Here is an 8,989-nt window from a genome sequence, read left to right as displayed (position 1 = left end):
CTTTACAATAAGGTTCCATTAGTTAACAGCTTTAGTTATGAACTAACAATGAACAATACTTAAGCATTTATTAATCTTAGTTAATGTTAATTTCAACATATAATAATGCATTTTTTAAATCAAAAGTTGTGTTTGTTAACATTAGTTTACTATGCACTATGAACTAACATGAAATAACAATTGTATTTTTATTAAAGCTGCACTACATAACTTTGTGCTCTCTAGCGACATCTGTGGTTGAAACTTTAAATTGCAAGCAATTTGCAGAAGAACATTAAACATGAGTTGTGTTTCGGCACTGCTCTTCTGGCAGATGTATCTCATGATTTTTAATAAGGTTTTATTTATATAAATATAACTCTGTGAATTTGTGTCAGGGTTTTAAAAAAACTTGTTTTATACCCTTGCACAAAGCACTGGGAATATGAATGTGACTATTTTCTATGGAGATGAAAAAGATATATTGACTGGCACTAATGAGGTGACAACATTTGCTCTCATTTAGAGCATGACGATGGAAGTTTGATGCACCTGAAAGTCTGATGCTACGTGTGGATGATTTTCAAGAAACCTGTCAAAAACATGTCCGGGTTATATCAAAGCAAAATCAAAATAAAGGAATAATAACGTATATTTTGCATAAGGAAAATTAAGCCTATTTGTAAGAATCTTTATGATTTTTGGCATTACGACCAGTGAGTTACTCAAAAAAGTAATCCCATACAAATTACTCAATATTGCTCAAAATTTATATCGGATTACGTTACTGATAACTTCATTTAGAAGTAATCACATTACTAGTTACTTTCTAAACACTTTCCAGTCATCAAATTTAAAATGATGTCGCTAACACTTTACAATAAGGTTCCATTAGTTAACAGCTTTAGTTATGAACTAACAATGAACAATACTTAAGCATTTATTAATCTTAGTTAATGTTAATTTCAACATATAATAATGCATTTTTTAAATCAAAAGTTGTGTTTGTTAACATTAGTTAACTATGCACTATGAACTAACATGAAATAACAATTGTATTTTTATTAAAGCTGCACTACATAACTTTGTGCTCTCTAGCGACATCTGTGGTTGAAACTTTAAATTGCAAGCAATTTGCAGAAGAACATTAAACATGAGTTGTGTTTCGGCACTGCGCTTCTGGCAGATGTATCTCATGATTTGAGCTTACCTGGACATTGGCTGTGTGTGATCATGATTGGAGATATTCAGAGCCGGAGTCATAACGTGCTATTTTTATGTTGAAATAATGTTGTACATTTAAACATTTAAAACTGAAGTATTACTTGCTTTAATGAAGATAAACAACCCTCGTATTCACATATTTCGTATGAATGATATGGATTTTCTGACACTACACTGAAAGCGCTTTTACAAAGAACAGTGGACTCAATCACCTCAATAACCACCAGTATATTTTAATTTTATTGTACAGCCTCAGTTGATATTGCAAGTGAACTGTAATACTACAATAGTATGTCTATGCAATTCACACAATAACACAGTAAATTAAAAACATAAAACAATGATTCAATAATGATGGGGATAAAATATACTCTATGAAACATGAAATAATATGATTAAAAATGCATTATAACAGTTACAAGATGTCAATTTCAGACATCCTAAATATTAGTAAACATGTCCGACAACGTAGATACATCGCGATCGGTTAACACACGAGTAATGTTCGATTCATAATAGCTAACGATTATTTTGATAATCGATTAATCTAACGATTATTAGAATGATTATTCGACTATTCTGCGATTATTGCAATGATTAATCATTGGCTCTTAACTAGTGACCGACCACTACGTTGTTACCTAGTTGGTGAGACGCAATGCTGGTTCATCTTTTACTCTCCTTGACAACAAGCTTATAGCTAACTAGCTAACCACGTAGCTACTTTCATACATTGTCAGCTGAGTGGAAGCTAATGTGTAAACATGTATTCACCAAACTGTTTTATTCAGGATTTGCAGTTTGGTACCCCCTTCAAACAAACATTTCCAGTCATTGTATTTACAAAATGTAATATTTAAAAGTCTGGTTTCCCACCGTTGAAAGTTTCCCCTGAACTTGTATAGCAGAATACGGTGAAACACCGCTGCCACTGTTTATCTCTTGACTCGGCAGGTGTAAATGCTTCTTGTTTTACAAACTGCCCCATATTGACTGGCATTAAAATATTCAGCTATTGACTTATACTAAACAGTTCTTATGTTTAATTAGATATTTATTGTATTTGAATTTATTATTTATTTTAATGGTCAGCCACTGACTGATACTAAACATACAGTACTGATTTTATTTATCTATTTATTTTATTTTAATTTATTCTTTATTTTAATGGTCAGTAACTGACTGATACTAAACATACAGTACTGATGTTTTTTAGCTATTTATTGTATTTTTATTTATTCTTTACTTTCTCAGTGTTCATTTCTAGAATTTGTTGACAATGTATAATAATAATGTTAAATATTCTTTGATAAAAATATTTAAGAAAGCAGCATTCTGAGTACCTTGGTATAGTCATATCGGTGCACAATCCACACAGAAAAGGTCTGTTTTCATTCCAGCTCAAAAATGAACTATATCGGTAATTTATAAGTTTTAATATTATATTCAACATTTTCAGATAGCAATTTTTTCTTCTGCAGCATAGCTGCTAAAGAAAATGTACATTGTTTTAAATTAGTTTTAGATATATTGGAAAACAAGCCAAAACATAAACAAATCAAAAACTTTCATTTTGTTTCAGTGTATAATGGGGTGAAGATAACTCTGTCTCACCTCTCTGTTCACTTCAATCCATTTTTAACACACAAAAAAACAAACTCTCACTTATTAATAAGGTTGCGTATTGCCACTTTTCTTCATGATAAGAAATGCACAGTGACATACTGTATATTATGATATAACAAGTTGAGACCCATCACGTTATAATTTAGCTGCATTAAGTGTGTGCGCTCGAGGGACGAGCATCCTCCCGAAAGACTGTACCTCAGCCAGATGCAGTTGCAATCTCTCCCCCTTTGATCGGGATATTCACGCAACTCATAGAAGAGGTGCTGACCGCACAGAGAAATGCCAGTTTCAGAGTTTGTAGTTATTGATATATTGATATAAGATCTGCTTCCATATTATTTAAACTTTAATAAAGCTATAACGCATTAAATATAACTGAATTTAAAATGTAATGCAGAGGTGTTTCCTTTAAAGATGCTCGACATGCAAGTTTTCTTCAGCCGAGCAGCAGCTCCGGCTCAGCTTATTCCACAATGAGAGTGCTTCTGTATTTACTTATTTTTGTATAAAAAAACAAATAACAAATCTCTCTTGAGAGAACCAAAACACCTCATATCTTTGAGAAAAGACCATTGAGAATGAGAATTGGTGATTGGAATTTGCATGCCACTCCCCTGAACATACGTGTATAAAATGGAGCTGGAATGCAGAGTTCATTCAGATTTTTTCTTCGGAGCCGAGCAGTTGTGTATCAGCGAGCTAAATTCCAATGCTGTTCCATTCACCTCTTCAAGAAGCATTTGCTGTTGGATATACGGCGCATTCCAGCAGCTTTCTCTCCATCTGCACGCTCCTGAGCGCTTCGACGGTGCTAAAAGTGTGTATTTTTCCCCTAAAGAGTACATTTCCTCTATTAGAGCAAACACATTGACGTTGAATGTCTTTTTAAAGACGCATCTTTTTAAAGATGCCTTTCCTTCTCTGTGTAGTTCCTGGGTGTGGTCGTTACCTCTCCGCCTCTAACGGTCAGGATCACTGCCTCACGTGTCTGGGTCATGATCACATTGCGGATGCGTTCATGGATGGTACATTTTCTCACTGCGAGAACATGACCATGGCAACGTTATGGTCGCAGCTTTCCTTCTTCCAGTGGAAAGCCACTTAAGCTGTCCCCCCCGCCCCCGCTAGTCCTTCTACCTACAGGTATGAGGCCACCCCGGTTGACGCTGAAGGCGATTTGAGGGCTTCAATGGGTACGGTTCCGCCGGATAATCCCCCACGGACCATTCATTCCCCGACACACTCGTTTGCACCCGTCCAGCTCTGGGATGAGACAGACAGCTCACCTCAGTGTCAGCCTAGTTTCTCTTTCGGAGCTCGTGGGTTGGATGAGATGTCGATCGCTGCCTCGGGCTAGTGCCTTCGGGTGTGCCAGCCCAGTCTGAGGCCGACGCGGAACTGACAGCTATGCTTGCTAGGCTGCCACGAGTGTCAGGCTAGAGTGGAACCCTCCACCCACCCCTGAGCACTCGGCTTGACAACTGGTTCATGGGGACAGCGCGCCGCTCACAGCCATGTCCCCCACCAGTCTGACGAGGTCGTGGAAGGCACCTTTCATTGCCTGAACCCTTCTGCTCGTCCGCTCTCACTACCCTCGATGGCGGAGAGGCTGATCCCGATATGCTGCAAGAACTACGCTCGGTGACTGATCTCGCCCTTCGTGCGATGAAGGCCACAGCGCGTGCACTCGAGCAGACGATGTCCTCTCTCGTGGTTCAGGAGCGTGACCTGTGGCTGAACCTGGTTGAGATGAGAGAAGCGGACAAGGCATGGTTCCTTAACGCGATCATTTTCCAGGTCATCCTTTTTGGTGGTGAAACAACAGACTAAGGCCATCCAGCACATCTTGCCCCGGCGCGGTTCAAGAGTGCGCACCCCGTCTGTTCGCCAAAGACATCCCCCTGCAGCGACACAGGTCCAAGCATCTCCACCCCAGCCTGAGCCAAGCTCTCAGCCCTTGCTTAGAGCCCCCCCGCAGGAGAGGGACGCCCCCTCCTCTCGACCCGCCGCTAAGACCACAAAGAGGGCACGTAAGTACCCCTGAGATGGGCGACCCAAGGAAGGAGACGACTGCAGGAACACGGGAGCTGGTGAACAGACCACTCCGTTCCCCAGTGGTGGGCCGGGAAGAGAATCTTTTGTTCCCCTTTTGTTTTATGTTCGCCACACCCCAATCATTGTCAAAAAAAGAGCAGTTTCCTCTCTCCTTGGGTCACACGGCGACCGGACACTGAGCGCTCGCGGCCAGGGCCTAACGAACATGGCTCCCCGCCTTCACGTGCCCCACTGCACCACGTAAGCCACACCCCAGGCCAGCCGGTGGTGACGAGTCTCAAGGATGGCCCAAAAGGCCCTCCTCCTCAGTTGCAGGCCCGCCTTACGCCAGGTATGCAGAGCAAGGTAAGTGCTTCGAGGGCTCCCTCAGCATGGCCACCTCGGGTCGAAGCATCGCATTCCCTGCTCCCCCTGCCGCGAGGCCCCACCACCATGTACGTTGGATAGGATCCTTTTATTAGTGCCCCCTTGCCTGGAGTTTGGACACGTTGCATGCAAATTCCAATCGGCAATTCTCACTGGCATTTTCTCAAAGATATGAGGTGTTTTGGGGCTCTCAAGAGCGATACCTAGTGTCACTACATCGACACAATGTCATCTTCTTTCATATGTTCACAGGCATGATGTAATGACGCAAGTAATTACGTCATAAGCCAAAGATTTTGTTCAAAATCGGACATGACAACTCAAAATACAAATAATTATTATAGGCATTCCATAGTGAATCGGGCAAAGAATATTGTTTTGAACACTGGTTGTTTATGTACTCAGTCAGTTTGTAAATTTTGTACCAAAAAATTCAGCTTTAACTAACATTAACAAAGATTAATAAATTATGTAAAATATATATAGTTAATTGTTTGTTCATGATACCTAATGCACTTACTAATGTTAACGAATAGAACCCTAATATAAAGTGTTACCATTATGTCTCCCTTGTTCATTGTTGTACACAAGTCATACACTTTCACCCTTATTATGACTCTTTATGGGGCCCTTCTGTTGTGACAGAAACACAAATAGACAGACATCTGAAAATATTAATGTTTAAAATGTAATCCACATAAATAATAGTAATATGTGTAACCTTTGTAATGTACTTAAAATGATTAAAAGTCAATAACTGTAATCTGATTTTCTGAATTTAAAATGCAATGCATACACTACTTTTTGCCTTAAAAATTTATTTGATTACAATAACTAATTACTTTGTAATCGCATTACACCCAACAATGATTGTGACATTATTTACATGACAGCACAATTTTCCTGTAAATTCTCATTACCGTAACATAAAAATTACTTCTTTATGTGATGTAAACACAGTGATGTATTATTTAAATGGTTAAATATTTATAAAAAGTGGTAGTATTTGTTTTACTGCTTTTCATTTATACAGAATATGGTATACCAAAAATATCACTGTATAACAGTATTTTTTACTGTAATACTGTATGAATTATGGTGTTAGAGTATTAAGTCTATAGTAATGATATTCACCATTGCGAATATAGGAATTACAAACAAATGAGCTTCATTGATATAAGAAAAAAGAAACCTTAATGGTTCTAAAAATAAGCTTTAATTTCTAAATGCAAAACATACTTTTCTTTTGGATAAAAATGTAATCTGGGCATGTCTTCTTGAGATTCACTCATGTACATTACTGATTTGATTTGTGCTTGATCTATTAAGTTGATATTTTCAAATTGTGCATATGTGTTTAATTAGAGCAGTGCAATATACTGTATATGGGACCCTTTATGTAAATGTGGTCATCAGCATCGTTTCTGTGTTTTCACGTCCAAATGCGTCACCGGGCTTGTCGGACTCACTGTGTCTTATAGTGTTATTTGGATTTTTCATTTTAACATTCAGCTTGTCAAGGTCAGATCAATGTCTTTGAAATTCACTGTTGTGTTACACACACTGCACACTTGATAGATACTGATAAAACTTTAGTGTGTTTTCCTTGTTGACACATGTTTGAAGAGGACTGCTTTACTGAAATGCACTTGAATGATATAGAAACAGATTACTCCTTTCATTTAAATGTAATCTACTGCTATTTTATGTCATAAATGTACTTAAAAAATATCTGATGTAAATGCATTTGTATCAGTTATGCTGCCTTTAAGTCATGTCAGAATGATGTCATGTTTTCTTGAAATAAGCGACCATGAATTTCACAACAATGTCGTAAGTTCCAGTTGGAAACTCTGGATTTTTCTTGGGGGTCATACCAGTTAAAGAATAGTCGCAAAAGCTAATTCATTTTGGTCACAATGTTTTAATAAGCTTTAATAATGCATTATTTGTCAATGTTGATTATACGGTTTGATAGTACACATTTTGTGTAATACTGAAGAAATTTGCCAGAAAACGCTACTCATATAGCTGTTTATGATGCGACAGGCTAGCTCAACAAAATAAAAGTTTTTATTATTCTGTATTTCATTATTCTCACAGGAATAATAAAACATGTAAAGCATCAATTACAGACCAAATGTACATCTTTTGCTCTTTATTTTGTTGCACTAGTGTCTTCCTTTGTAGTTGTTGGAAAGTGAAGAGGAAATAAATCTGCATTACATAACCAACTAAATTTACAAGCTTGTTTGAGTGTGATCAAATTGCACAGTACCTCATCTGATAGAGCGTTGCACTTGTGATGCAGGACCAGGGTACGATTCATGAAGAGTCAACACATGAGCCGAAAGTGTCATAGAAGCACCACAAAATGATGCAGTTGCTTCAGCAATTGTGATTTATATCTCACAATTGCTTTTATGACACTATCAGTTAGGTTTAGGGTAGGGAGGTAGTTTTTGTTTACTTAAAAGTCCATAGAGAATTAACCTAAAAAACATGATCATTAACCTAAAAACCACTCATCTGTTTAGGAGAATTTTTAACTTTAAGCACCACCTGTGGACATTTAATCTTAGAACTGCCATGATACGTGTCATGAACCACGTAATATAATTTTGCTAATATGTTGCCACAGTCATGTTATTTTAATGAGATCAGACTGGGAATTGCCCAATGTGTCTATTTTATTCAGAACAAAATCAGAAAAACATCTTGTACCATCTTTTTGTCTTGTGCCAGACATTATAGAAACCAAAGAGACCATCAGAAAGATTGACGCCTCCCATATGCTGTTTGTATTCTTTGATGGCTCGTGGAACTGGGACTTCATATTCAGCTTGTAGTACTCCGGTGTTCCTTTTTTACACATTTTCTGCAGGTCCTGTTCCAGGTTGCAGAGATGGAGATGCCAGGAGATGGTGTGAAATCTGGCCCTGGACATCACAAATTGTGGGTAAGGGAAGTTATAAAGTTCTTTCTTTGACCAGTAGTCTTCAACACCTTTTGCTTTCACAAGACCCATGTAGATAATCATGGTCTTGAATCATGCATGAAAATCACACACCGTCAGGGGGGTCCAGGAGAATTTCTTCCCAGCTTCAGCTCTCATTGCTGCATAGTCGTTTGTGTTTTTAATAATGTTCTCTACAACAGAGTTTGTAAAACAGCTGGAACAATTCCAGTAATGAAAACACCCTGTCCATTGCGAGCTGTGGTCCTGGGTTTCTCCTTGGAAGGAATGCTGGCAGCACAGTCTGTTTATCCTCCTCTATGCCAAGGCATCGTGTCTCAGCACATCCTGTTATCCCCCGTGTTGAACGAGACATTCCTCGCTTCTGCCTCCTGGATGTGCAAGACCACTCTGTTTCTGCTGGAGGCTCATCGTCAGCTGAATTGGTGCTATAACACAAAAACAGCAAAAAACGGTTTTATATGCACACACTTGGGTTAATTTGCACTGAAATATATATTACATAAAAAAGTATATACTCATGATCAACATGTCTGAATACTTGCAGCATGTTAAAGTTGTGACATAAAAAGCAAAGTATTCTCAACATGGGAGTGAGATGCTGCTCTGTTTTTGTTTTACCATTTGACATAAATGGTAGTTTTTCTGTCCTCTGTTATGGATCAAATTGCTTTCTACAGCCGCAAAATCCTCGCTTTGGCAAGTCGCCAGGTGGAAATGAAAAAAATCTGCGCATTATGAGCAGAGCAATGTAGGTCA

Source organism: Xyrauchen texanus, chromosome 12, assembly GCF_025860055.1.
Source record: "Xyrauchen texanus isolate HMW12.3.18 chromosome 12, RBS_HiC_50CHRs, whole genome shotgun sequence".
Lineage (NCBI taxonomy): Eukaryota > Metazoa > Chordata > Actinopteri > Cypriniformes > Catostomidae > Xyrauchen > Xyrauchen texanus.
Note: the sequence above shows the minus strand (reverse complement) of the source record.